At 45.8% G+C, this 24,429-nt stretch overlaps 1 protein-coding gene across 6 annotated transcripts in view; it reads left to right on the top strand.

The window, feature by feature from the left end:
- Positions 1-24,429, top strand: part of KIRREL3 (kirre like nephrin family adhesion molecule 3) — a 552,485-nt gene that overhangs the window by 35,064 nt on the left and 492,992 nt on the right. Inside the window, exon 1 of one of the 6 annotated variants that reach the window (XM_058687285.1) lies at positions 19,010-19,955. The exons of the other annotated variants lie outside the window; for them this stretch is intronic. The gene's annotated coding sequence lies outside the window, so the exon portion shown is untranslated. Of the gene's footprint in view, positions 1-19,009; positions 19,956-24,429 lie in introns of those variants that run through there. 6 annotated transcript variants of the gene reach the window in all.

Raw genomic sequence — 24,429 nt, 5'->3', positions numbered from 1 at the left:
CATGTTCTTTGCAGACCTCTGTGGGCATGGTGAAGGAGCACTGAGGGAAATAAAATTGCCGAGGAACAACTCATACCAATGGACTCATTTTACGTACACAGGACGGGGTGCTGAATGAGGGGCCTCAGTCTCCTTCCTATACCGGCTCTTCTCCCCAGAACAGGTCAAGAGGTGTTTGAGTTATTCAGGCCGCGCTGGGCTCGTGTAAACACTAGGTTTCGGGTCGGAGAGAGCTTCAGGATCTTTTCGAATGGTCTTTTAAAAGTAAATTGTCCGCTGTCTGGGCTGATGGAGGGCAGGTGGATGGGTGAAGTGGCCTCTCGGTGGGCCCTTCCAGCTCAAGAATTCCAGGATTCTGGGTTTAGGGTCAGGTGTTCTGGAATCTGGACACTCCCTTATTTCATCGGCAGATTCCCGTGAAAGCAGTAATAACAGCAGCTGCCACTCACTGAGGATTGCTCTATGCCAGGAAGCGTGCCAAGTGTTTCTGGCTTATTTTAAGTTTATTTGTCTATCTATCTTTCTATCTAGAGACAGCATGAGCGGGGGAGGGGCAGAGAGAGAGAGGGAGAGAGAATCCCAAGCAGGCTCCACGCCATCAGCACAGAGCCCGATGCAGGGCTCGACCTCACAAACCATGAGATCATGACGCGAGCAGAAATCAAGACCGAGCCACCAGGGTGCGTTTTTGGTTTATTGTCTCATTTAATCTTCCAGACAATTCTGTAGAGTAGGTATTATTCCCGTTTCACAAATGGGAAAGCTAAGGTGTTTACACGGGAGGTCCCCGGTCTCAGGGGGGTTAAGTGCTGTTTGCCAGAGCAAGTTTGTGAGTATCTCATCGGAGCTCATGGCGAGAAGAGCCTGTGGCGTAACTCTGGACCCCATGCCCACGAGCACCAGGGGAAGGAGCCCGGTAGCGTGCCCCAGAGGAGGCTCACTGAGCTGCCACTTGTGGACGGAACCAGCATTCCCCGGGGGACCCCTGGGTCTCCTCTGCTGAAGGCTCCCCAGCCCCTCGGCCTCAAGTTTGAAGGCCAGGCGGTATGTGTGAGTTTAGCAGGATGCTGTGATGTTAAAAATAAAAAATAAAATAAAGACAGGAGGGAGAAGCTGACAGCTTGACTGGAGCACACACAATCAATACACCCAAGATAACAATTTCTGCAGAACGGTGCCTTGCTTATCCAGACCCCCAGGAGACGCATGCTTCTCTGACAATCGGCAGAAATTCTGACTGGCTGCAGATCTTTTCATCTCCTGCCTGCTTTTGCCGGCTTTTTCATTTTTACATTATTAAATATTAAACCCTGTAAACAGTTTCGTTTGCCTGCACTATACTGTCAGTCACATTACCCTTTTGTAACAGTATCAAATCATATTGGTATCACTTACTTCCCCGAGTAATTCCCAAATCCTGTCGCAGGATAAAACAATGATGTGCCTTAACTGCTGGGGGTCAGGACTCCTAAATTCTTTTTGTTTTTTTCAGACCCTGGCATCAGCTAACCATTTATACCTCTTCAAGTCAAATTGGTTCCTTTCCAAGTGAGTGGAAGGGGCATGCTATTCAGACCCCACTCTTTCCCTCCAACAGATTTAAAGATGATTGAAATAACTGAAAATTCAACATTCTGGAAGTTGAGCCCCATCAACTCAAGTAGCTGTCTGTGGATTACACAGAGCACCTCATCAAGGCTACTGTCTTGATACCCAGAGCGTGTCACATGCTGTCACTTCTCTGTCACTTCATTTCATTTCATGTCACTTCCTTGGCTCTGGAATTACTCATTATTTCCCTGTGTTAAATATCCAGAGAAAAACATAATGAGGCCGACGTGATGCATGGGGAAATACTACATTCCAGAGTCAAAAGGAAAGAAGATTGTTGGGTTGGCTTATGTTTTGGATTATCCAAGTCTCTGCCCTCTCCAAAGGTAATCAAAACTTCGTAATATTTAAAATTCCATTTTGAGGCAATACAAAAGAAAAGATAATTGGATCCATGTGTTCAAATGTCAGTTACTTACATGTTAGTGTGTCTCGGTACCAGCATCCTAGGACTCTACTGTGAAAGTCACGAAAGTCAAGAATTGGAATCGGGTGATAACTGTTGCACAAACAGAAGAGTAGTCCATGAATCTGTTCCCTCCCAGTGACCACCAGTGTGGTCAACTCTTCTTCAGAGTTGAGTACCCATGTTCAGAGGATAGAGCTTATGATTTTAGAGCCTAAAATCATCCCTGTAAATAAGCAGCACAGTAGATTTGAGCAAGATTTTACGTAGGGTTTTACCAGGAATTTTAATGAAGACAGTATCTTATAGACCTTTGCTAACCACCCCCCCCCCCATAACTCCCAACCCACCCTTATCCCCAGTGTTCCCATTCTTGTGCTGTTTTTTTGTTTTTTTGTTTTTTTCCTGTAGCCGGGGTGAAATTTTTTAACCTTTTCTTGGCTTCAATGATCCATCTGTTGAGTTGGGAGAACAAGGTTCTCTTGCATCTGGCAGAGGATGGTGCACTGTAATGAATGTTTGGAAAGTTCTTTGAACACGAGTGCTTAGTACTAATATTGCTTTCCAGTGCCCTAGACAGTCTGATGAAATGGTGTCTTAATCTGTGTCACAGCTAAGTCATTTTGGAACTGAATCTGCTGAATGCAGATTTCAGTTTGGGGGTCACTGGGAAGATTTATCTTTCCTTGGGGCAAATATTGACCTCCTGAGCCTCCATTAATATTTACCTCTTGGGTCAATAAATCTCAGTGTTGACCTTGATAAAAGTCAACATTTCTGCAGAACCTCGGGGTCTTCTTCGTCTGTGATGCCTTAGTTCCAAGTCTGTCGCTTGATTCTATTCCAATAAATTCTTATTTACAGGAGTTTATAGGACCAGCTGTTGGCGTGCCGTCAGGGGTAAAGCTGTTGGGTGTATACCTGGGCACTTGTGTAGAAATGCTGAGGTGAACTTGTCAGAGTGCCTTCTAAGAGAATTCCTGATCTTGAGCTCACATTCTTCTTCTTGCAGGGAGGGATGTCCTAGGAGGGCCTACTGAACATGCGATAGGTGCAGGCCGTGTCATTCAGTATTGAATTCGTTGACTCTTTTTGCCAGGCCCTTTGCACAGAGAAAGTGCTAGCTCCCTCTCAGTTTCCACACTCGCCCACCATCTGCTGGGGGCTGAGAATACAAAACTGTGTGAGACCAGGCACTGGCACTGAGGGAACTTTCTCCATGATGTGGACGGGGTCAGTTGAATGGCTTCTTCATTTTTCCTACAGCTCACCTCATGCAAACACTCAGACCCACACCCCTCCCACGGTGAACAAGTGTAGACCGGAGAGATGATGCATGTGTAAATCTTTAGCTTTGGAGTCATGTGCTGACAGGACTGAGGAAGGCCATGCACTCCAGGGGCAGCCCTTCTAACCACCTCCAGACATTTTGCCAGCATCACATCTTCAGGGAATAATCAGGGAATTGGCCATGGCAGAAGCGTGAGGAACACGATTTCAAAGAGGAGGGGGCATCTGTCTGCCTTGTAGGGCCTGTGGAGGGGGTGATGTACAAGAGGGAGAAGGGCAGTCGTAAAATGCCAAATCAATAGTGCGGCTGCTACGTTCATCACGTTTTGTCTTTGGGGTTTGAATTTAATTGCTTTCCATATAGATTCAAGTAGAGAGAATGGTTCATCACAAAGTATTTTGTTCAGAAATGTTGCACAGATAAACAGATTTCTAAAATAAATGTATGTAAAACTGAAAACTCTGTCCAACATGTCCTATGATGAATGAGACTTTTTAATGCACTTCCCATTGATTTATCTGCTTTTAATGGGCCCATTGGAAAGCAGGAGTGCTTCCAAACTTTCAAGGATTGGACGTGTGTGTGTGTGTGTGTGTGTGTGTGTTTGTGCGTGCGTGTGTGTTTCTGTTTGGCAATGGATGGTAAGGGAGACGGCTAGCGGATCATTCCTATCAAAAAGGTGAACATTGGAAGGCTAGGTCCCTTCCAGACCTGTTCTTTCTTCTCCATGATTTTGCTGGTGCTATCAGTAACTCAAGCTATAAAAGCCAATTTTTCATTTCCCTAGACATTTCCAAATAGTTGAGGAAAATAGATTAAAAGGAAAGGGAACTCTGGAGTTGTTCATAAGTAGCCTCTAGTCTGGATTTTTTTTTTCCCCCTTAATTTGCAGCTTTCCATCCTGCACTTCGCTGGGTCCTGGGTGCGCTGTCTCCATCCAGGAGCCAGCTCAGCAGTCTGGTCTCTGGACTGTTAGCAGCTGCCTGGAACCACAATTCAAATCAAATTCATCTTGATGAGTTTGATTAATTGAGCTTCAGGAGTTTTGCTCTGGGCTATTTCTTTGAATCGAAGTCTTAAGATCCCAGGCAGTGTCTGTTGGGAGAACTTTAAATATACCCTAGGGTCTCTTTAGAAAGATTGGATTTTGTCCTAGACTCCATTTCTGAAAATGGCAAAACAAAAACAAACAAACAAACAAACAAACAAACATAACCTCTTATAGCAGAGCTTGTCTTAGCCCACAGGGGATACTTAGGATGTTAGCTACCTTGCTCTTAAAAGAACTGCTTGTTTCTGTTTTCCTCATTTCAGATTTAATCAAGGAGAATTTGCCTTTTATTTATTTCTGAAAGATAAATTAACTTCTTTTTCTCTTTCTTGTTTCCTGGGGTCATGCCAAGGTCTTATCAGATGCTCTGCCTTTCTCCCTACTTCCCATGAACTTCCAAGGGAGGTCATTCATTCATTAATTCAATCATTCATTCAGACAAGAGCCATTTATTAAGTATCTGATAGTTGTCAAGCACTTTTCTGGGATTAAAAACATCAATCAGGGGGCGCCTGGGTGGCTTGGTCGGTTAAGCGTCCAACTTCGGCTCAGGTCATGATCTCACGGTCCGTGAGTTCGAGCCCTGCGTCGGGCTCTGTGCTGACAGCTCAGAGCCTGGAGCCTGTTTCAGATTCTGTGTCTCCCTCTCTCTCTGCTCCTCCCCTGTTCATGCTCTGTCTTTCTCTGTCTCAAAAATGAATAAACGTTAAAAAAAATTTAAAAAAAAAAAGAAAGAAAGAAATAAAAACATCAATCAGGGGGCGCCTGGGTGGCTCTGTCGGTTAAGCATCCGACTTCAGTTCAGGTCATGATCTCACGGCTTGTGAGTTCGAGCCCTGCGTCGGGCTCCATGCTGACAGCTCAGAGACGGGAGCCTGCTTCATGGTCTGGGTCTCCCTCTCTCTCTGCCCCGCCCCCGTTCATGCTGTGTCTGTCTCTCTCTGTCTGTCTCTGTCAAAAATAAATAAACATTAAAAAAAAAAACTTAAAAAAAAATCAATCAGGACTCCTGCCCAGAAAGAAGACAGAATCTAGCATAGAAGGACAGGTGTATACAAATATATGTAGTAGACACATAGAAGAGATGATGAACAATGACCTAAGCAGGACTAATGGACACAGAGGGTAGAGTTGAGATATGAGAGGAGTCAAGAGGTTAAGTGTACTGTCCTGAGCATTAGTTGGATTTTGGGAGTGTCAGATGGATGGCCCCAAGGTTGGGTAACAGAGTGGAAGGCGGGACAGTCCCTGAAATGGGGACCAGTGCAGGGAAGGTAGGTTTGTATAGAAAATGCTTCCATCTGTCTTTGGACAGGCTGACTGGTGGGGGGTGGGCAAGGAGACATCCAAGGCAAGAGACTAGGTTGACGACTGAATATATGATATTGGAGCTGGAGCTCAGGAAGGATCTGGACCAAAGAGAAAGGTTTGCAATTTTTTAACATATGGGTGGTGGGTGGTTGGAGCCTTGGGAGTGGGTGAGATTATCTAAGTACAGCATGTGGAATAAAGAGAAAAAATGGTAAGACAAAGCCCCAGTAAAAATCAACATTTAGGCTTCTATTAGGGTTCTCCAAATAAACAGAATCGATCGCATTTATATATACATATATATATATGTGTATATATATATGTATATATATACACACACACGTATATATATGTATATATGCATACACGTATATGGATGTATATACATATATGTATATATGTATATGTATACATATACGTGTATACATATATGTGTGTACATACATATATATATATATATATATATGTATGGAATTAGCTCACTTGATTATGGAGACTGAAAAGTCCAACAATCTGCCATCTCTAAGATGGAGAACCAGAAGAGCCAGTTGTATAAATGTCTGTCCAAAAGCTAGCAGGATAAAATGTGGGAAGAGCCAATGTTTTGGCTGAAGTCCAAAGGCAGGAGAAAGTTGACATTCTATGCAAACAGTCAAGCAGGAAGAGTTCCCTCTTCCTCTTGGGAGGTTCAGAACTTTTTGTGGTAACCAGGCGTTCAACTGATTGGATAAGGCCCACCAACATTAGGGAGGGCAATTAGTTTTACCCGGTCTACTGATTTAAATATTTAAAAAAAAATTTTTTTTTTTTAACGTTTATTTATTTTGGAGACAGAGAGAGACAGAGCATGAATGGGGGAGGGTCAGAGAGAGAGGGAGACACAGAATCCGAAACAGGCTCCAGGCTCTGAACCGTCAGCACAGAGCCCGATGCGGGGCTCGAACCCACGGACTGTGAGATCATGACCTGAGCCGAAGTCAGCCGCCCAACCGACGGAGCCACCCAGGCGCCCCAACTGATTTAAATATTAATCTCATTCAGCAGTACTCTCACAGACATTCCCAGAGAATTGGGTTTGACTAAATACTGGGCACCATGCGAACCAGTGAAATTGACACATAAAATTAACCATCACAAGGGGCATGCAGAGGAGAAGGAAGGGGAAGAGACAGAGAAGGTAAAAGAAATGGAGGAAATGCCCTCTTTTTATGAGTAATCCCACAACTACCTTAATTGCCTTTTTCTAGGGAGGTTTGGGGCTGGCAGGTCTCAGGCTCCTGCAGGTGGGTCCCTCTTCTGCCTCATCACTTGGTGGTGGGGGAGGGGTTCCCTGAACCAGATGGTGGGAGCTGTGCTCACGTGAAGGAGATTCTTACAGACTTTTAACCGGTGTTTAAAGGAGGATATTTCCGTGGAGAAGCAGTCCATGTAAACTTCACTTAGGATCTGGCCACCTCTGAAAACATCCCCGTGTTTTCCACGTTCTGCCTTTGTGCTTGATCATTGGTCACGATCACACGTTCATACTCACACTCCCAAAAGTCCTTTTATGTTGTTTCTTAAAACTCAAAAACACAACTGGTAAAAACTAGGGTAAGGGAACACTTGTGAAGTACCAGGCACTGTGTCCGACATACATCATCTCCTTCACCTCTTCCAGACATTCTTTGAAATAGTCCCAGGCGCCTGGGTGGCTCAGTTGGTTAAGCATCCAACTCCTGATTTCAGCTCAGGGCGTGGTCTCACGGTTCATGACTTCCAGCCCCGCGTCGGGCTCCACGCTGACGATGTGGAGCCTGCTTGAGATTCTCTCTGTCTCTCTCTCTTTCCCTCCTGTGCATTCTCTCTCTCTCTCTCTTTCTCTCTCCCAAAAAAATAAACTTTAACAACAAAAAAGGCTACTTTGAAATAGTCCAGCAAACCTAACACTCAGTCCACTTCAGATCATAAGAAGCCCCAAGGCTTTAGAGACAACAGAGACCTCGCTTCATTGTGCTTTGTAAGCTGCAAAGTAGCACACAGTTGAACCATATTATCACTGAGTGACACAGCAGCCTTTGACACAGAAGGCACCCTGCCCGCTTTAGAGAAGAGGAAACAAAAGTTCCTTGAGACCGGTTTGCTAGTGAGTGATGAAGCTGCCACCAGATCCAGGTCTGGAGACATCTAGGTCTGTTGACACAGCCTGGCCCTTCAGGTGACCCTGTGGTCCTTCAGATTGCCTACGTAGGAAGAGGCCAGGGCGTGGCCTCGTATCTCTCTTTTCTGCCCAGGCAGAAGTCAGCACTGACTCAGCAGGCAGCCTGAGACTTGCAACAGAGCCAACCTTGCCTCTCGCTTCTTAGAAACTTCTCCCATCGGAGAACTCACTAGACTGCCGTGGTCCCACCTTCCTTTGCAGCCTGTGCTCTTTCTCAGACTCCAAAACTGCAGATCTGGCTGTCCTAGAGGCTCTATCCCCAGATGGGCTGAACATCGGGTAAGGTAGGTCTGAGCTCTCACCTTCCCCTGGAAACCTTTGGAAAGCTTTTGCAATAAAATAAAATTACATATTAATACTTGACAATTAATCTCTGACTCGGAAGAGCCGTATACACCATATGTGTAACCTCTGGACATTTCAATTTTCAATCTGCGCAGTGAGATAACATCCTGAAAACGGAATGTAATCATCAATTAGCAATGTTCCTTAGGACAGACTGATCTGCAATAGTGAGCAGTTTTCAGGATCTGAGTGATGGCTGGTTTTAAGCCAGAAGAAGAGTCAGAGGAGTCAGAGGAAGAAAAGACAGATGAGTATTTGAGCCTAGTGATAAGTCATAGAGGCTGGGTGGTGGAAAGCCAGCTTCCACGAGCCCCTGGCTAGCTCTGTCCTCCGAGGGCTTAGAAATGCGTCAGTGACAGCAACCATTGGCTGGGCCACAGTGGGGTTAACTGAGGGATATCAAAGAAGCAGAACATGTGGCCCCTGCTATGAAGACTTAGAAATTGTGTTGCGGAATCCGATCATACGCACGCGGAGTGGATTATAAACACCACTCCAAAAGGCACACGCTGGCGAGTATGAATTGATACTGGGCCTGGTGGTCATGGACCTGTTTTCCTGCTTCTGTGTCACCAAGGATGACAACTAGAATCGCCGAGCAGCTGTTGTAACAAGTGCTTGTAGATCCGTGGTGAGAAGTCATCAGGCCAGAACAGTGCATTGTGTTTTCTTATTATATTTAATGGAAAATTGAAGCGCTCGGATATTTCCAAAGTGTAATTTGTTCTGATGGGTAGGCCGACAGTGAATTGGGCTGCTTCACTAGGGAAGAGGCAAAAAAAAATAAATTAAACAAATTAATGACTGTGACGCATTCCGGGGGAAGGAAAATGCAGTTGACAATCCACCCCCACTACCACCCCTGACAAAAATCATCATTTTTATTGCAGTCACATCTCCTTGGGCTGCTGCTTCTTGTGGGTATTTTTAAAGAAAACTTCCCCTCTCGCCGTTTTCTTTAGCCCAGTAAGCACAGTTGCTAATTTTCTCTCATTTGGAGATTCCCCCCTGGAACCATATGCCATTAAAAAGCTTAGACACGTGGAAATGGACTGATGGAGATATGAGGAGACAGGGAGTTTCAGACGAGGAGAGACTTTGTCAGATGGAATGACTCTGACATCGGATTCGCTAACCAAAAGAGAAAGATCCTGCCATGGAAGGGCGAGGAAGAGAGCCTTTCCCGGGTCTCTGGAAGGGTCCAGAAGGCATGGTGTTCCCAGGGCACAGCTCAGGGCCCGGCCTCTAGCAAGTGCCCATCGGCTCAGAGAATGAATGAAAATGAATGAACGAATGAATGAGTGAATGAATGAATGAATGAATGAGTGAATAGGACAGATGAGAATCTCTGAAGCAGAGAGGCAGACCGGAGCCTGGGAGGCTGGTCACAATGAGAGGCAGGACTTGCGAGCAGGTTGGCATACGTGGGACTCAGACGACACAGGGCACCACAGAACACAGCACAGAGGTTCTGGCGAATACCCCTGATACAATACGGACCCCTAGTTCCATGTCCCTTTTTCCATAGAACTTTTTTTTTATTTCGCATATATTTGAGTAATTATTCAGGTTCGTGTTTCCAGGGTAGTGTTCAAACTATTTAAGAAACGGGAACCCTCTTGCCCTTTTGGTGGGAATGCAAACTGGTGCAGCCACTCTGGAAAACAGTGTGGAGGTTCCTCAAAAAGTTAAAAATAGACCTACCCTAGGACCCAGCAATAGCACTGCTAGGAATTGACCCAAGGGATACAGGAATGCTGATGCATAGGGGTACTTGTACCCCAATGTTTACAGCAGCACTTTCAACAATAGCCAAATTACGGAAAGAGCCTAAATGTCCATCAACTGATGAGTGGATAAAGAAATTGTGGTTTTTATACACAATGGAATACTACGTGACAATGAGAAAGAATGGAATATGGCCTTTTGTGCAACGTGGATGGAACTGGAGAGTGTTATGCTAAGTGAAATAAGTCATACAGAGAAAGACAGACACCATATGTTTTCACTCTTATATGGGTCCTGAGAAACTTAACAGAAGACCATGGGGGAGGGGAAGGAAAAAAAAAAGTTAGAGAGGGAGAGAGCCAGACCATAAGAGACTCTTAAAAACAGAATAATCTGAGGGTTGATGGGGGGTGGGGGGGGGTGAGTGATGGGCACTGAGGAGGGCACCTGTTGGGATGAGCACTGGGTGTTGTATGGAAACCAATTTGACAATAAATTTCATATTTAAAAAAAAGCATGGAGAGGGACAAAACATAGGAGACTCTTAAATATGGGGAACAAACAGAGGGTTACTGAAGGGGTTGTGGGGGAGGGGGGCGGGCTAAATGGGTAAGGGTGATTAAGGAATCTACTCCTAAAATCATTGTTGCGCTATATACTAATTTGGCTATAAATTTAAAAAAATAAAAAATTAAATTAAAAATATTTTTAAAAAACTGGTATATTGATGGCACCAACCATCCAGAGCAGATGCAATCAGTGACACAGGCAGTACAGACCCAGACCGCCATCCAGAATATAAGTCCTGAATGTTTCTGTCTCATTGGACCTAAGTTTTCTGGGGATGAGTATCATGTTGGCCTTTTCATGTATAATTTTTTTAATGTTTATGTATTCTTGAGAGAGAGAGAGAGAGAGAGAGACAGAGTTCAAGCAGGGGAGGGGCAGAGAGAGAGGGAGACAGAGACTCTGAAGCAGGCTCCAGGATCCCAGCTGAAGGCACAGAGCCCGACATGGGGCTCGAACTCAGGAACTGTGAGATCATGACCTGAGCTGAAGTCAGATGCTTAACTGACTGAGCCACCCGGGCGCCCCTTTTGCCTTTTTTTTTTTAAGTTTATCTGTTTATTTTGAGAGAAAGAATGAGAGAGAGTATGAGCAGGGGTGGAGCAGTGAGAGAGAGAAAATGCCAAGCAGGCAGTCAGCCTGTCAGCACAGAGCCTGATGCGGGGCTCGATCTCGGGAATTGTGAGATCATGACCTGAGCCAAAATCAAGAGTCGACGCTTAACCAACTGAGCCACCCAGGCACCCCTCGTGTTTGCTTTTATACTTCATATCACACCTCAGCACCTAGACCGAGCCTTTGATATAAATACAGTTCCTCAGTTTAGCCTGCTTTGCATTTAGTAGCCACTCAATAAATATTTGTGGAATGAATGAATGCATTAGGCGAGGAAGAAATGCACTGAGGGGTGGGGTGGGGATGGAATGCAGTGTAGCCTTGGAAATCCCCCTGGCCTGCTCAAACTACACAGCAACCTGCCCTCCCTCTGGGCTCCCTGGGACCACCCTAGCGCATTGGCATCCAGGATATGGGAGGGCAGAGGCGGATCCAGTTCTCTGGGCAGCCAGGGTATTTCCTGCAAAGCACTTTCCTTGACTTGTGTAAGTAAATCTGTTAATGCTCTCCTACTTCCTCCCCTTTGTTAGCGAGCCCAGTGTTATTAATTAAAAACTGCAGGCAGCTGTAAGTATCTCCAGAAGAAGGATTAAGCCAGCTTTCTGTCAATTGCTTTCAAAGTGATTGCTATTTGCTAGAGAAACGCTTTCTTCAGGGGTTAAAGCAACCTGTTTCCACTTTTCCGTCTCCTGCATTACCTCATTAGCCCGCTGGCCCCTTCCCCTAATTCATGCTTCAAGCCACTGCGGCAGGAAGACCGCAGTGATATGCCACATGCCTACGACAGTACCCCCTGGGACAGACATGGCCATCTGGGCACTAATGCGATCAGCACAAGGCGTCACCAGTGTAATCGGTGAGCCGGTCAGTTCCCCTTCTTCCTACTGACCTCTCAGCTTCGGCTGACTTAGGGCCCCTGTGACATGTTTGTGTCAACCATGCTTAGGGTGCCGATGAGGGGAAAAGCCAGGGACATGGCTGTCTCCTACACGATGTATCTATCTCTGTTAACCCTTCTTTTTTGCACCTGTCTATGGTACTGAGCACATCGGGAGAGACCTTTCTGCCTCACGCGAGGAAGAACGTTCTGACAGAGCCGGGCTGTCTTGAGATGAAACCTACCATGGTAGGCACTCAGTAACGACTGTTAAAATGAACTGCCCATGAGATTCAACCAGATGACCTTTAATGGCCCTTCCTGGGTTGAAATATAATGTTGTGAACCAGGCTGTCTTACGGGGTTTTCACTGAGTGAGTGGAAAAGACTGTCTCCCCTCCTCCATGGACAGGCAAGGTTTTGCACTTTCTGGGCTATCTGCTCTGCCCGGCCAGTCTTAAGGGCAGAGAGGGAACGGGGCAAGGGGAGCGGGTGATAGACAGGATGGCCCCAGAAAGCCAGGGTGGAAGGAAGTATTTCTGAGCCCCCAGACAATTTGTAACCTGCACAATTCATATTATCAGCAATGAATGTTAAGTAAATCAAATTCTCCATTGAAGTAATAAACAATCAGCTATCATAGCACAAAATATGTCTGAACTCAACTCTAATGTGACTGTAAAATAAAGTGTCAAATCTCAGGCATTTTTTTTTTTTTTTGAGAGAGAGGACTGATAGGAACTTCCCAAGCTCCTTCTATTCCTCCCTTGGGTGCGAGCAGTGGCTAAGTCTCCGCCCTCTGGGCCCTACGGCAATGACTTCAGTTACTCAGTCCCTCTGCTTTGGAAACCCTGGGAAATTACATGTGGTATGAGAGATGCTCACAGCCCCTGGTGAGAATTGAGATTCTGGGCGAACACACACACCTACTCACACACGCATGCATGCACACCCGCACATGCACACATACCCGCACACGCATGCACACACACGCGCGTGCACACGCGCCCACACGTCGGGCAGACTTGCATCTCGACCCCTGTATGCCACTCAGCCGATTGTAGTGTGAGACCCAGCCTCAGCAAAGAAAGAAAGGGGGGAAGAAAAGACCTAAGTCAGGATAACATAAATAAGTCTGTGGCAGGCAGAGAAAAACCCAAACAACTAATAGCACCAGAGAAAAGTCACTGCAGAATTTATATTAAAAAAAAGCGTATCAGAAAAGCTGTTCCAGAGGCCTCGGAGAGGCAGAAATCACGAAAATTCTTTCCTGCCAGCCTGTGGCTTAAATGTGTAAGAATTACTCTTTCGTGAAAAATCGGTGACCGATTTGATTATTTTCTGTCAACAGTCAGCCCTTTTGTTTGTCGTCATACTTGGTGGATTGACAGGTCTCTCCTCCTCCCTCTCCAGTGTGTGTGTACGTGCATGCATGTGTGTGTGCATGTATTTAACTCACATTGATGTCTTTGGTCTTCTTTTGCATTATCAACATGTTTAAGTCGGAAACAGGTAAACAAAACTCCATCGGTGCTTAAACCCTTACTGTTCCTCTCTCTCCTGTCTTCATTTCAACCTTTTACAAGACAAATTTGTAGGATAAATATATAGATAGTTGTCTTAGCTGGCTTTTTTTTTTTTTTTTTTTTTTTTTTTTTTTTTTTTGTAGCATGATTTCGATTCTTCTTTCCCTTTTCCTTTGGCCGATTGCTTCTTCCCTCGAGAGGAGTTCATTGCTACAGACTTCAATAAAGTGAAAAGGCTGTCCAGGGAACATTTGGCCAATTCCTCTGCCTCTCTGCAGGATTGATTGGACCAGGCGATTTGTGACTCCTGCCTTTCCTTCCATCACTCAGAGGCTTAGTTTTCCTTCTGGTTGCTTTGTCTCCAGTGTCTCATATGCCAGCATGATGATTGGCACAACTGTCTTGAACACTTCAAGTGCAATTAGTCCTTCCGTGAGGAGGAGGAGGAGGGAGGCAAGCGTTCCTCCTGACACAAAACAGTCTTCTTTTTTAGGACTGTCTACCACTTTGAGCCATTCCTAAGCAGAAGACACCCATCTTCCAGTAGCAGATACCCCCGTGCCTTCCTCGTTATGCCAACCCTCACATTGGTCAGTAAGGCATTATTGAGAGTCTGTTGTGGGTTCTGCAGAAAGTCAGATGCTCCAGGTGTCACGCTACAACTTTAAGACATGGCTTCTGCCCCTTTGAAGCTTACGTCTTAATTAGAGAAACATCCAAACATATGAAGGTCCTGATCAAATGCCTGAAGTGTGTCTACTGATGCACCCACCTCAAGTCTCTAGATTGTTAGGTCTTTTCTGTTTCTTTTATTTTATCCTACATGTTAAAAAGCGTATGTGGCTTCTCCATTCCAAGGCTATCTTTAGCACATGTCCTTTATACCTCTTGGGGTGGACAGATGATGGCCCCAGACGTGTTCACATCCTAATCCCCTGTGCCTGTGAATTTGTTACCTTACATGTCAAAAGTGACTTTGCAGATGAGATTTGGTGGAGATGCGATTTAAAATGGGGAGATTTTCCTAGATTATGTCGGTGGACTCCACGTAATCACAAGACAGGGGCAGAGTCTGAGAGGGGGAGGTGGCAACAGAAGCAGAGTTTGGATGATGTGGGGCCGTGAGCCAAGGAATGCAGGAAGCCTGTACAGCTTGGAAAAAACAAGGAAATAGACTTTCCCTTGAGCTTCCAGAAGGAACCCAGCCCTGCTGATAATGTTTTGAGTTCCGACTTCCAGAACTGTAACGTAATAGATTGGTGCTGTTCTCACCTACTGAATTTGTGATCATTTTAATACAGCAACAGTAGGAAACACACTGATTGAGCCATCCCTGGTCACCTGACCCACATTTGCGTCTTTGGTCTTTATCTTCTTTTCCGCAGGCTATGAGCGGCCAACAAATCTAGGTTATAAGTGAACAAAACTGTTTGTTTTTAAACTTTCATTGTTCCTCTACCTTCTGTCCTTTTCAACCTTTTGTAGCCAAGTTATTTTACAAACAGTCTAAGGCATTGATTCTCAGATCTGTCTATGCCCAGCATCACCTGAAAAGTTTTTCAAATAATGCACCTGCTCAGGCTGTTCCACGGATCTGCTGGATTGGGACCCCCACCCCACATCCACTCACTGAACTGTAGCACCTACCACACCAGTAAAACAATTCTTGAGAAAGTTAATGAAGTTACTCTTCCCCACCCCCCATCTTCATAATCCCCAAATATGGTACCACATTCAGTCTGTAAATTCTGAAACTCTGCTACATCTAATGTGCTGATCACCTTATTTCTGGAGATTCTTTCTTGGCTTCCAGGTCCTCCTAATTTATCACTAATTGCCCATTTGTTTTCCTTCCTAACCTTAAAGATGAGTCCTCAGATCTGTGTATCTATGTTATCTATGTATGGATCTTTGTATCTATGTGTCTGGTTTTAGTGTTTCCATCATGAATTCCTGTCTCTCTTCTGTGGAGCTCAGCTATCCTGAGCATCACTTCCTCCCTTGTGTGGACAACTTCTAAACTTGTAGCTTCTTCTCTGACCTCTCTTCCAGCCCCAGTATCGCTTTCCCAACTGGCTGCTAGACCATTCTCTGTAATAGCTACCATTTGTTAGATGTTTTTAGTCTTCACAACAGTCGCCCAAGATCTTAGTCCTGTATTCACAGATGAGGAATCTTAGGCTCGCAGAGGTTATGCAACCAGCCAGGAGTCATAGGTCCCTGTGAACCAGATTCAAAATGTACCCTCAATATTCAACAGAATCCTCAATTCTTCTTTTGGCAAGTTTTCAAAATCTATTTACATAGGGAGCTTCCTTGGGGGGTTCTGCAGGCCCAAGTCCATTACCATGCTTCCGTTTCTTCTCAAGGCAAAGAGGGAATATATTTAAGTGTGTACATTTCAAGCGTGAGCTGTTCAAGAGAAGACACCAGCTTTTCTCAGGGTGAGGCATTCCTTATTTTTCCACTTGTTTAAAACTTACCCTTCCTTCAGTGCTCAACTGAAATGCCTCTGTGCACACGAGGTCTCCTAGACCCAGCTCACACAGAAGAAATTGCCTTTCCTTTGAACTAGGGGTTTTCAGGACAGTGACTATATAGTAAACATTTCTGTCCACACCCCTCCTAGCCCTGTGTATCTGGCAACATGCTTCTAGGGCTTTGCCAAAGAAGACTTGAATGATGAGACACTATTGGGAATATTTTGCTCTGCCATCCGGAAACTGGTTTTTCTGAACAGGACACATATCTTTGAACTTTCTCCTACCTCTGAGTAAGTTCTCTGCCCTCATGGGGCAGGAACCCTCTCTCTAAACTAGGCTGGTCTTGGAAATTCCCTTTATTTGGAAGGATGAATTTTTCTTCCCTAAGAGGCCTCTAAGTTCAAGTTCTGCTTTATCACTTTTTCTACCAAGGAGTCTAAGTGCTCTGTGCAGACGAAACTCCTAATATCCAGCCCTCGCACCCTAGAATTCCAATGATAAATCTACAGATGGTGGCTCCCCACCTCCACCCTCTTCCGTGTAATGTGAGATGTGGAAAGAGAGAAATCAGCCCATCTCGACACCAACTGGTAGGGGCATCCCCAGCAGGACCTCAGAGAAGGATAGGTCTTCCTACATGGAGGAGGAAAGTGTAAGCTTCCTTTGTAATGCATCAAGCAAGAGTAGAGACTTACAGGTAGAAATAATGAGTGACAGGAGAAAGGCGGCCACAGTGGGGAGACCACCCTGGTCGAGCTGGAGCATTTAAGGGACATGACATTATCTCAGTAAATGGCTTCAGATTCCGAAGGATCTTAAACACCAGCCAATGGAGATTAGCCTTGACGTTAGGGGCACTGGGTATCCTTGTATATTTTAAAGCTGGAAAGTGATCTAATGCTTAGGTTTCCATAAATAAATAACCAAAAGGAAGAAGGGAAGAGTGGCCAAATGTCTTAAATTCCTCTTGGGCCTATTGCCTGATTTATCTTGGACCCCAAACACACAGACATGTGCAGATTTTCTTGGATTATTTATTTTGGTTTTAACGTACACAGTGGAGAACTCGATGTGAGCTTGGCTGGATGCTTCAGAGAAAAGGGCTGTGTTGTGTATGCATCTGTTGTTGCAACTGGTGCAGGCCATCTGTGGGTGGTTCCTGCCATTCTTAGCAGCCCTCCTTCTCTCTTGGAGAATGAAGGCTCCTACACTGAGTCATTTGGTGGCCGCTGAATTTTATTTTAGGAATGTGTCCTAAATACTGCAGGCTGCCCACTCACTATGCCGAAGAGAATGCCCTTTGAGAAGAGGATTCCTATTTGTCTAACAACAGCTTGCTGCTGGGGTGATCTCTCTCTTTTGTCACAGGCTGAATGGGGAAATGCTCAGCCTTTGATCTCCAAGGCTGAGAGCGTCCAGGGAGGAAGCTGAGCAGCCCGCTATGGTTTGAGTCTGAAACACATCTTTATGTTGCTTCACACGACATTGCCTGTGGATCACTATCTCGGTGTTCTAGAAGAATCGGAATCATAAAGTTTAAGAACTGGAGGGGACCCCAGAGTCCAGCTGCCTACAGATCACCTGAATGTCCTTTACAATAGTTCCAATTAGGGGTCATTCTGCTGCGTCTTGCTGGCTTCTTGTGCCAGAAGACTCACTACCTTGAAAAGATTTCTAATCCAGGGTAGCCAGTAGCCTCGTACAATACCCTGTTTATGTAAGCCTTTCTAGAGAGATTGAGTTAGATGTTTTAAAAGCTCACCAAAAATCATACCTGCAGAGCCTGCAAATTCATATCGAGGAATGTGGCTAAGGAACTAAATGAATGAATGAATCAAAATGTAATATTCCTTTCCATGGCCAGTAGTCAGGAGATAAAGTGAATTAAAAACCGTGTTGTAGAATAATAAGTGTTAATATGAAGAGGCAGTAGTAGCTGTCATTTTAAGCACTTGTCCTACGTCTTTTCTGAGAGCTTTCCATGTACTATTTTATTTATTATTCATTCATCATGTGTCATGATATGTGTGTGTGTGTGTGTGTGTGTGTGTGTGTGTGTGTGTGTGTGTTGAAGGCTGGGAGGGTCAGGGATTCTGTGAACACTTTAGAGTTTTTTGAGGATGAGCTAATGGTGTCTTCCATCTCCTGTCTCCTACACTGGCTTCTGAATTGCTATCCCCGCCCCAGCCGTCTGCTTTCCTGAGGCTCCACGAAACATTTCCCCACTTTGCCTATCCTATGGTTGGTTGGGGTCAGTCGTTTTTTCACTTCCATCAAGACAAGGCAGGCTCCCTGAGGAGGTAGGCTTTTTAGGAAGACTTAAAGGGGGTGAGGGACTATCATTAGGTAAAGCCCTGAAGAAAGGTCCTGAATGATGGATTTTCTAAATGCATATTAATGCTTAATTGTTTCTGACGTTCTTTGGAGAGGCTGAGCCTCTCCTAATTTTCTTGATCCTCTCAACCCTGAGGAAGAGCTGTACTATTTGTCACACTGGACCAGGAACTTGACTTCCTGCATGGCAGTTCTAGAACGATTCCACTGTCTTCCTAGCTATGAGCATAGGATGTGACAGTCCTGGACCTTAGTGAATATCACAATGGTTACAAGAGTCTCTGGGTCCCTCCCCCTGGGCTCTCGATCTCACTGAGATCCTTCTGTAGGGGGGCCCAGATGCATCCAGAGTTTTTCTCATGCTGTGTTTGAAACTTGACCATTTTTTTAATGATAAAGAATAATTTCAATAATGTAGAGTTGGTTTCTTATTAAATCAAAGGAGAAAGATTATCAAGCGTGGTAGGTATTGTACTTTAAGTTGATTACAAAAAGCTTTATTGAGGGTTAACCACTAGGCAATGGATAGAAAATCAATTACACGGTAGTTAAACATCCAATAATATGTGTTCTAATGAACAATTCATATTTAACACCTCTTATGAAATAATGAGCTGTGCTGGAGTTTTGGGGTAGCCAAGCAGCAGTTGGGATATGAGAGTAAAATCTTGAGGAGGCTGACACCATGTTTTATCAAGTAGCATCTCACGGCATCATGGTTATGTGAGGGCTGGTTCACTTCCCATTCCGGTATCATGCCTCCTGACAGCTGACATGACCACACAGCTTCTAAGAGTCACCAGTCTAGACTGAGACCCAAGACTGCACTGACGTCAGATTGGTATGAGAGAGCAAGTCGTTAAGTCACTAAGATGATGCTGTGCATCATGAAATTAACATTTCCAGATTTCCTTAGGTAATGTGGACAGCCAGAGGGTCCTTTTCTCATCCTATCCCAGTCTATAGAGACCCATCTCTTCACCGTCTGCCATATTGTCTCCCACGTGATACATGAGAGCCTGACTCAGGACTCTTTATATTTAAATGGTATTTGCATGTAGTGTGTTCATGAATAACTCAATTCAGTTGCTATTCATGCTTTTCCTTTTTCACCACACCGCCCAATCAAATGTGATTTCAAGATAGGAAGGGGCCATCCAGTCTCAAAACCTGCCAAGCCACCCACATTTCTGGCTTCACTGAAGGTTGTTCTGTAATTCCCTGTGTCTCCTTCTGCTCTGGGTTCTATAATATGAAGCTAGTATTTTCAAAGGAGTTCACAGTTTGTGCCTCCAGAATCAGACCATGGTAGAGTCCTTCAGTTTAGCCAATTCACAGATATTTTGCAGAGTTACAGGAGAGGTGAAGGAGAAAGCAAAGAGTGGAAGACAAGAAGAAAATAGCAGCGTTCAGGTGGCAATTGGAAATGAGAACCGGTGAAGCGGAGAGAATACAAAGCGGCTATTTCATGGGTAGAAGATCGCGATGGGGAAGGTTCACTCATGAGTAGGAGAAGCTGAGTGAGGAAAGGACAATAGGAGGGAGTAAGCTATTGGCTCAGAAAACACTGGCTTTGGCTGACATTGTGAAGATCCTAAAACCAACCTGAGGTAAGTAGCATAGTTAGCATTTGGGAGCTTAGGCTCTAGAGCCTGGCAGACTAGATTTCTGGTCCTTTCTGCCACTTGCTAGCTATGTGGTTGGGAATTTATTTAACCCCTCTGGGCCCAGTGATGCAAAATCTACGTGCTGACACCCAAGTACCTAGTATAAGGTCTGTCGTATCCTTGTCATGAATAAATATTGGACAATGTGTGTGTAATCGTATCTACCCTATATGGGCATTTTTGTGCAGACAGATTGCAAAAAGCCAGGTAGGACATTTCATGTATTGCCTGGTATATATAATATAATTATGAGCACACTTATTACTGCACTTATTTTTAAAATATGCAAGCATTTGATTTTCTGTAGCATTTGATCTTACTACGTAAACGATGTCCCTCCTGTTGCTACCACGCTGGGAACTGCTGTGAATGCTGGGGCATATTTTGTGAGCTCCCATCATAGTGGCTGGCATTAAACATGCTCCCAAGAAAGGTTAAATAAGTGAGTCGCTTGTGGAATTTTAAAGTGGGAGCTCACCTTACTGAACATCTAGTCTAGCCTGTAGATTTTATAGGCACAGCCTATAAATCCTTTTGGGACCAAGTAGAAATCGCTGTAGCAGCATGGCATTTTGTTAACGAGGATGCTGTGGCCCAGGGATGCTAGGTGGTTTGGGCTGGGCAACCCAGTGTGTGATGACTAAACCAGAAGTATAGCCCAGGTCACGCAGTTCTCAGGGTGGTAGCAACCAAGCCTTCCCTTCCAGGGACAAGGGTGGCTAGCCAGTTGTAGAGCCTGGGGGCCACCGTGGAAGATGTGACTTTCTCATTTTGCAGTCTCCAGGGGCTTCAGTGTCTTTTCGGAGGAAGAGCTACAACCTGAGGCCTGGAATCTGAGGTTGGGGTCGTCACAAGGGGGTTGAGCCCAAATTCTAGGGCTGTGGGTTCTGAGGTAGAATTCTTGACAGTTCCAAGTAGGATTCCGGACTCCACCTGAATTTCTCAAACTCCAGCCCGGGATTTGAGAGCTGGAGAGGCCCTGATGTATCAGCAGTCACGATAGGTTGTGGGAAAGGCATGTGAAAAGTGATGGGAATGAGATGAAGGAGGTGTCGAGGAGCAAGAATTCCCGTCCCCTTGAAGGTCCTTGTAGCTGGATTAGGAATCAGATTGACACGAGACAGAATAACAGGAGAAAACCAAATTTTACAGGTGTGTATAATGGGACATCCACATAGACAAGGAAATTCCAAAGACCATCAGGCAGCATGGAGTATATATGTCATCCTGAAACTAAGGGGAAGGGGTAAGAGTCTGGGAGTCCAGAGGAAAGGAGTGTACTTCATGGGACCATAAGAGGAACAGACGTTTGGTAATTAGATGTTTGCCCTGCCATACAGATGGGCCACTCCGAGAAAAACTGATCTGTTAATAACCCTTATTCTGGGGAAGACCCCCAATTTGGATTCTTCTGTGTGGTTAAGGGTGGGAGAAAAGTTTCTCTTCAGCCCTCAGGGACTCAATTGCCTTCAGCTCAAAATAATCCACATGCTAACGTGGCAATTTCTGGGTTGGGGGGCTTTCCTGAACACCATCGGAATCAGGGCATTTGTTGGGCGGGGAGTGGAAGTTCTGCTCCTTAGGCCATCCTTACTGTTTACGGCTGGTGTGCTGGTTAATCCGAGGGGATTTGCATAGATGCAGGGACCAGGGAAGAGAAGATTTGGGGACCCTGGGGGACAGCAGAGCAAGAAGTGGGAAGGGTGTGTGAGGGCCTGCATCCAAGAAGCTTCCAGTCTCATGGCCCCTTCCATCCTGGTTTGCTATAACCGCTTTCCCTTGGGGCTTGAATCCAGGGAACTCTTAGGGAAAGACCTGACACATGACAAGTACTCAATAGGTATTTGATGAATGAATGAATGAATCCATGAATGAAAAGAATTTTAGAGCTAAAAGGGACTGTAATGGGCCTCAAGTGATGGCTATAACCAACACCATTCAATTATTAATTCCACTAAAGCAACTCTCAAAGCACTAACAGAAGCTTGAAAACGGAGTATTTGTAATCACCAACATGCTTGCTGTCACAGTCATGATGGTGGCCTGCTTGGGACCTGTCCCCCTCTTCTGCAGCTGCCTCAGGGAGATGAGAAGGCTTCCGTGTAGGAGCCCAGTGCAGCAGGGGGAACATCTGTGGTGAGTCTAATGAGGCTATTAGGGTGGAGGTAGGTTAGTAGCTTCCCCTGAAGGCACCAGGGGAGACCTGAGATCTGTTTCCCCACCGCCTGGGGGAACATATCTAAAGACTGGCTAAATTGCAGGTGCAGACTGAAAAGATACTGAACAGCCCCAGGCCACATTCTTCTAGAGACCTTGTGGAGATGTGGTGGGGACGGTTTGGGGGGCGGGGCGCGGGGAATGACTTCTTTCAAAAGGCCTGGATGGGCTGGCTGGAAGGAGGGTGAAGAAAGGAGCAGAAATGGTTCTGCAGACCCTCCAGGGAGCTAGCGGAGGTATTCTCCCGCCGCCCCCGACACAGCCCGTCATGTCTCACTTGGGGGCTGAATGTCGCTGATAGGTAGCAGAGTAGCTGCTGACGCCGGGGAAGTCTGAGTGGTGGGTCTTGTCGTTACAGAAATCACACCGGACAGCAGCGAGGTAGGGGTGGGGACGGCAGAGAACAGGGCCCTGAGAATCTTCGAACGTGTCAAAGCAGTTTTGTCACCGTGAAGGCAAACCCAAAGTGAAGCGTAATGGAGAACTCGAGGCAGATAGAGTCTGTCAGTGAGATTTAATTTGTTTCAGAACTGAGAGAGTTGCGAGAGCCCCCGTTCTTGATTGGAGTGGACAGCGGAGAGGTGGGAGCGCACAGGGCTGGAGCTACTCATTCCAGATAGGACTCCGGTAAACCAATCAGATAAATCTCTTCATTAGGGTCTTGAGTAAAAGGCAAGTGGAAAGAGGGCAGAGCGCAGCCTGTAGATTAAATTTGGTCAGAGCCAATATCTGACAATCCCCCATGCTGTTATCCAAATGAAAGCTAATGCAACTATGAATTAGCAGCCCCAGGAGCAACGGAGGAGGGAATTCAGTTCTCTCCAACTCTGCTCCAGTCTAGACTGAAAGAGGAACCACGGGAGGCTGGCGTCGCTCGCTCCAGGCATGCAGGTGTTGACTGGGGGGTGGTGGGGCACAAGGTGCCCCACTTGGGCTTCCCCACTCAAGTCTCAGAGTGTGGGCCTCAGTCATGTCTTCGGTCTGCTCAGCCAGCTCCGAGAAGGCCCAGGGTGAGCCCTACGTCTTCCAGACGGTTTCAGCTGCCAAGGAGCCTCATCCCCTCTGAGGAAATTTCACCTTGCCTTCCTCCTGCCAGCCTTGAGCATGACTCTTTTCTTCACAGTGAGCCCTGGACAGAGTTCCCCGGCTGGCCCTTGATATTTCTAAATCCAGAAGTCCCCCAGATGGTAACTACGCTTGTTGTGAGCCCAGTCTGACATAGAGGATTGTCCAGTCATTATGTCGCCCACCTGAAACGAATGTAGCATTGCACGTCAGCTGTACTCCATCACAACGACAAAACATAAGGAGTCCCCACCTAGCCTGAATCCAGTCTCCCCTGCCAAACCTTCAGAGCAACCATTTCCCCTTTGTTTTCAACAGAACAGAATTTTAATGAAACTAAGAGCACATAGGGGACCATGGATGGCCTTCCTTCCACTTATGGAGATTGATCTTTAATGCTTCCCTTGGAGGAAATGCCTGCCCTTGACCCCTCACATCTGTCATTCTGGTCCCACTGACCCTGCAGTCGTGCCCTTTGCCCTGCCTTCCAACCCACATGGCACTTACCCTCAGATATGTATTCGATATTAATGCATTATTGTTCATTTATCTTCCGGTCTGTTGATTTAATCTCATCCTGGGCTTATCCTTCACCCGTGTGCCATGGTATCGTGTAAATATGCTCTTACGTCCCTAATAGGCAAAGTCGGCCATGTCTAGGTAATTCTTCGGTTTGCACAATGCAATCTACATAGGGGCCTTCTTTTGATGATGTTGGCGATAATGATATCAGATTGTATGGAGAAGGGCAGAGAAAAGCCGCGATTAGTTCCAAGAGGGAGGCGTTGAGTGGTAGAGACAGAATCTCCTCCAGCCCTCCCTGGGACGGGGTCTCGCTGTCGGCTAGCGGGTAAGAGGAGAGAAGGAATGAAGATGAATGTTTTACCGCTGTGGCTGCCCAAGGCCCGAAGCCATCTCGAAAGCCAACCCCCGAGACCCCCAAGGGAAAGGGCCAGTGGTGCAGCACTGGGGCCTATGGCCCTGATGGGAACATTTATCAGAAATCTGTGCAAATGAGAGCAGGGAAGCAGAGCTTGTCCCAAGAGACGTTGTCTGCACCGGGTGGGGGGGGGTGGAGGGGGGATATCTTAGAATAAAATCCTTTAATGTTTCTCTCCACAGCAATATAGTCTCC

The sequence above is a fragment of the Neofelis nebulosa genome, chromosome 10 (genome assembly GCF_028018385.1).
Source record: "Neofelis nebulosa isolate mNeoNeb1 chromosome 10, mNeoNeb1.pri, whole genome shotgun sequence".
NCBI classification, from domain to species: Eukaryota; Metazoa; Chordata; class Mammalia; order Carnivora; family Felidae; genus Neofelis; species Neofelis nebulosa.
Note: the sequence above shows the minus strand (reverse complement) of the source record. Positions and strands in the feature narration are given on the sequence as shown.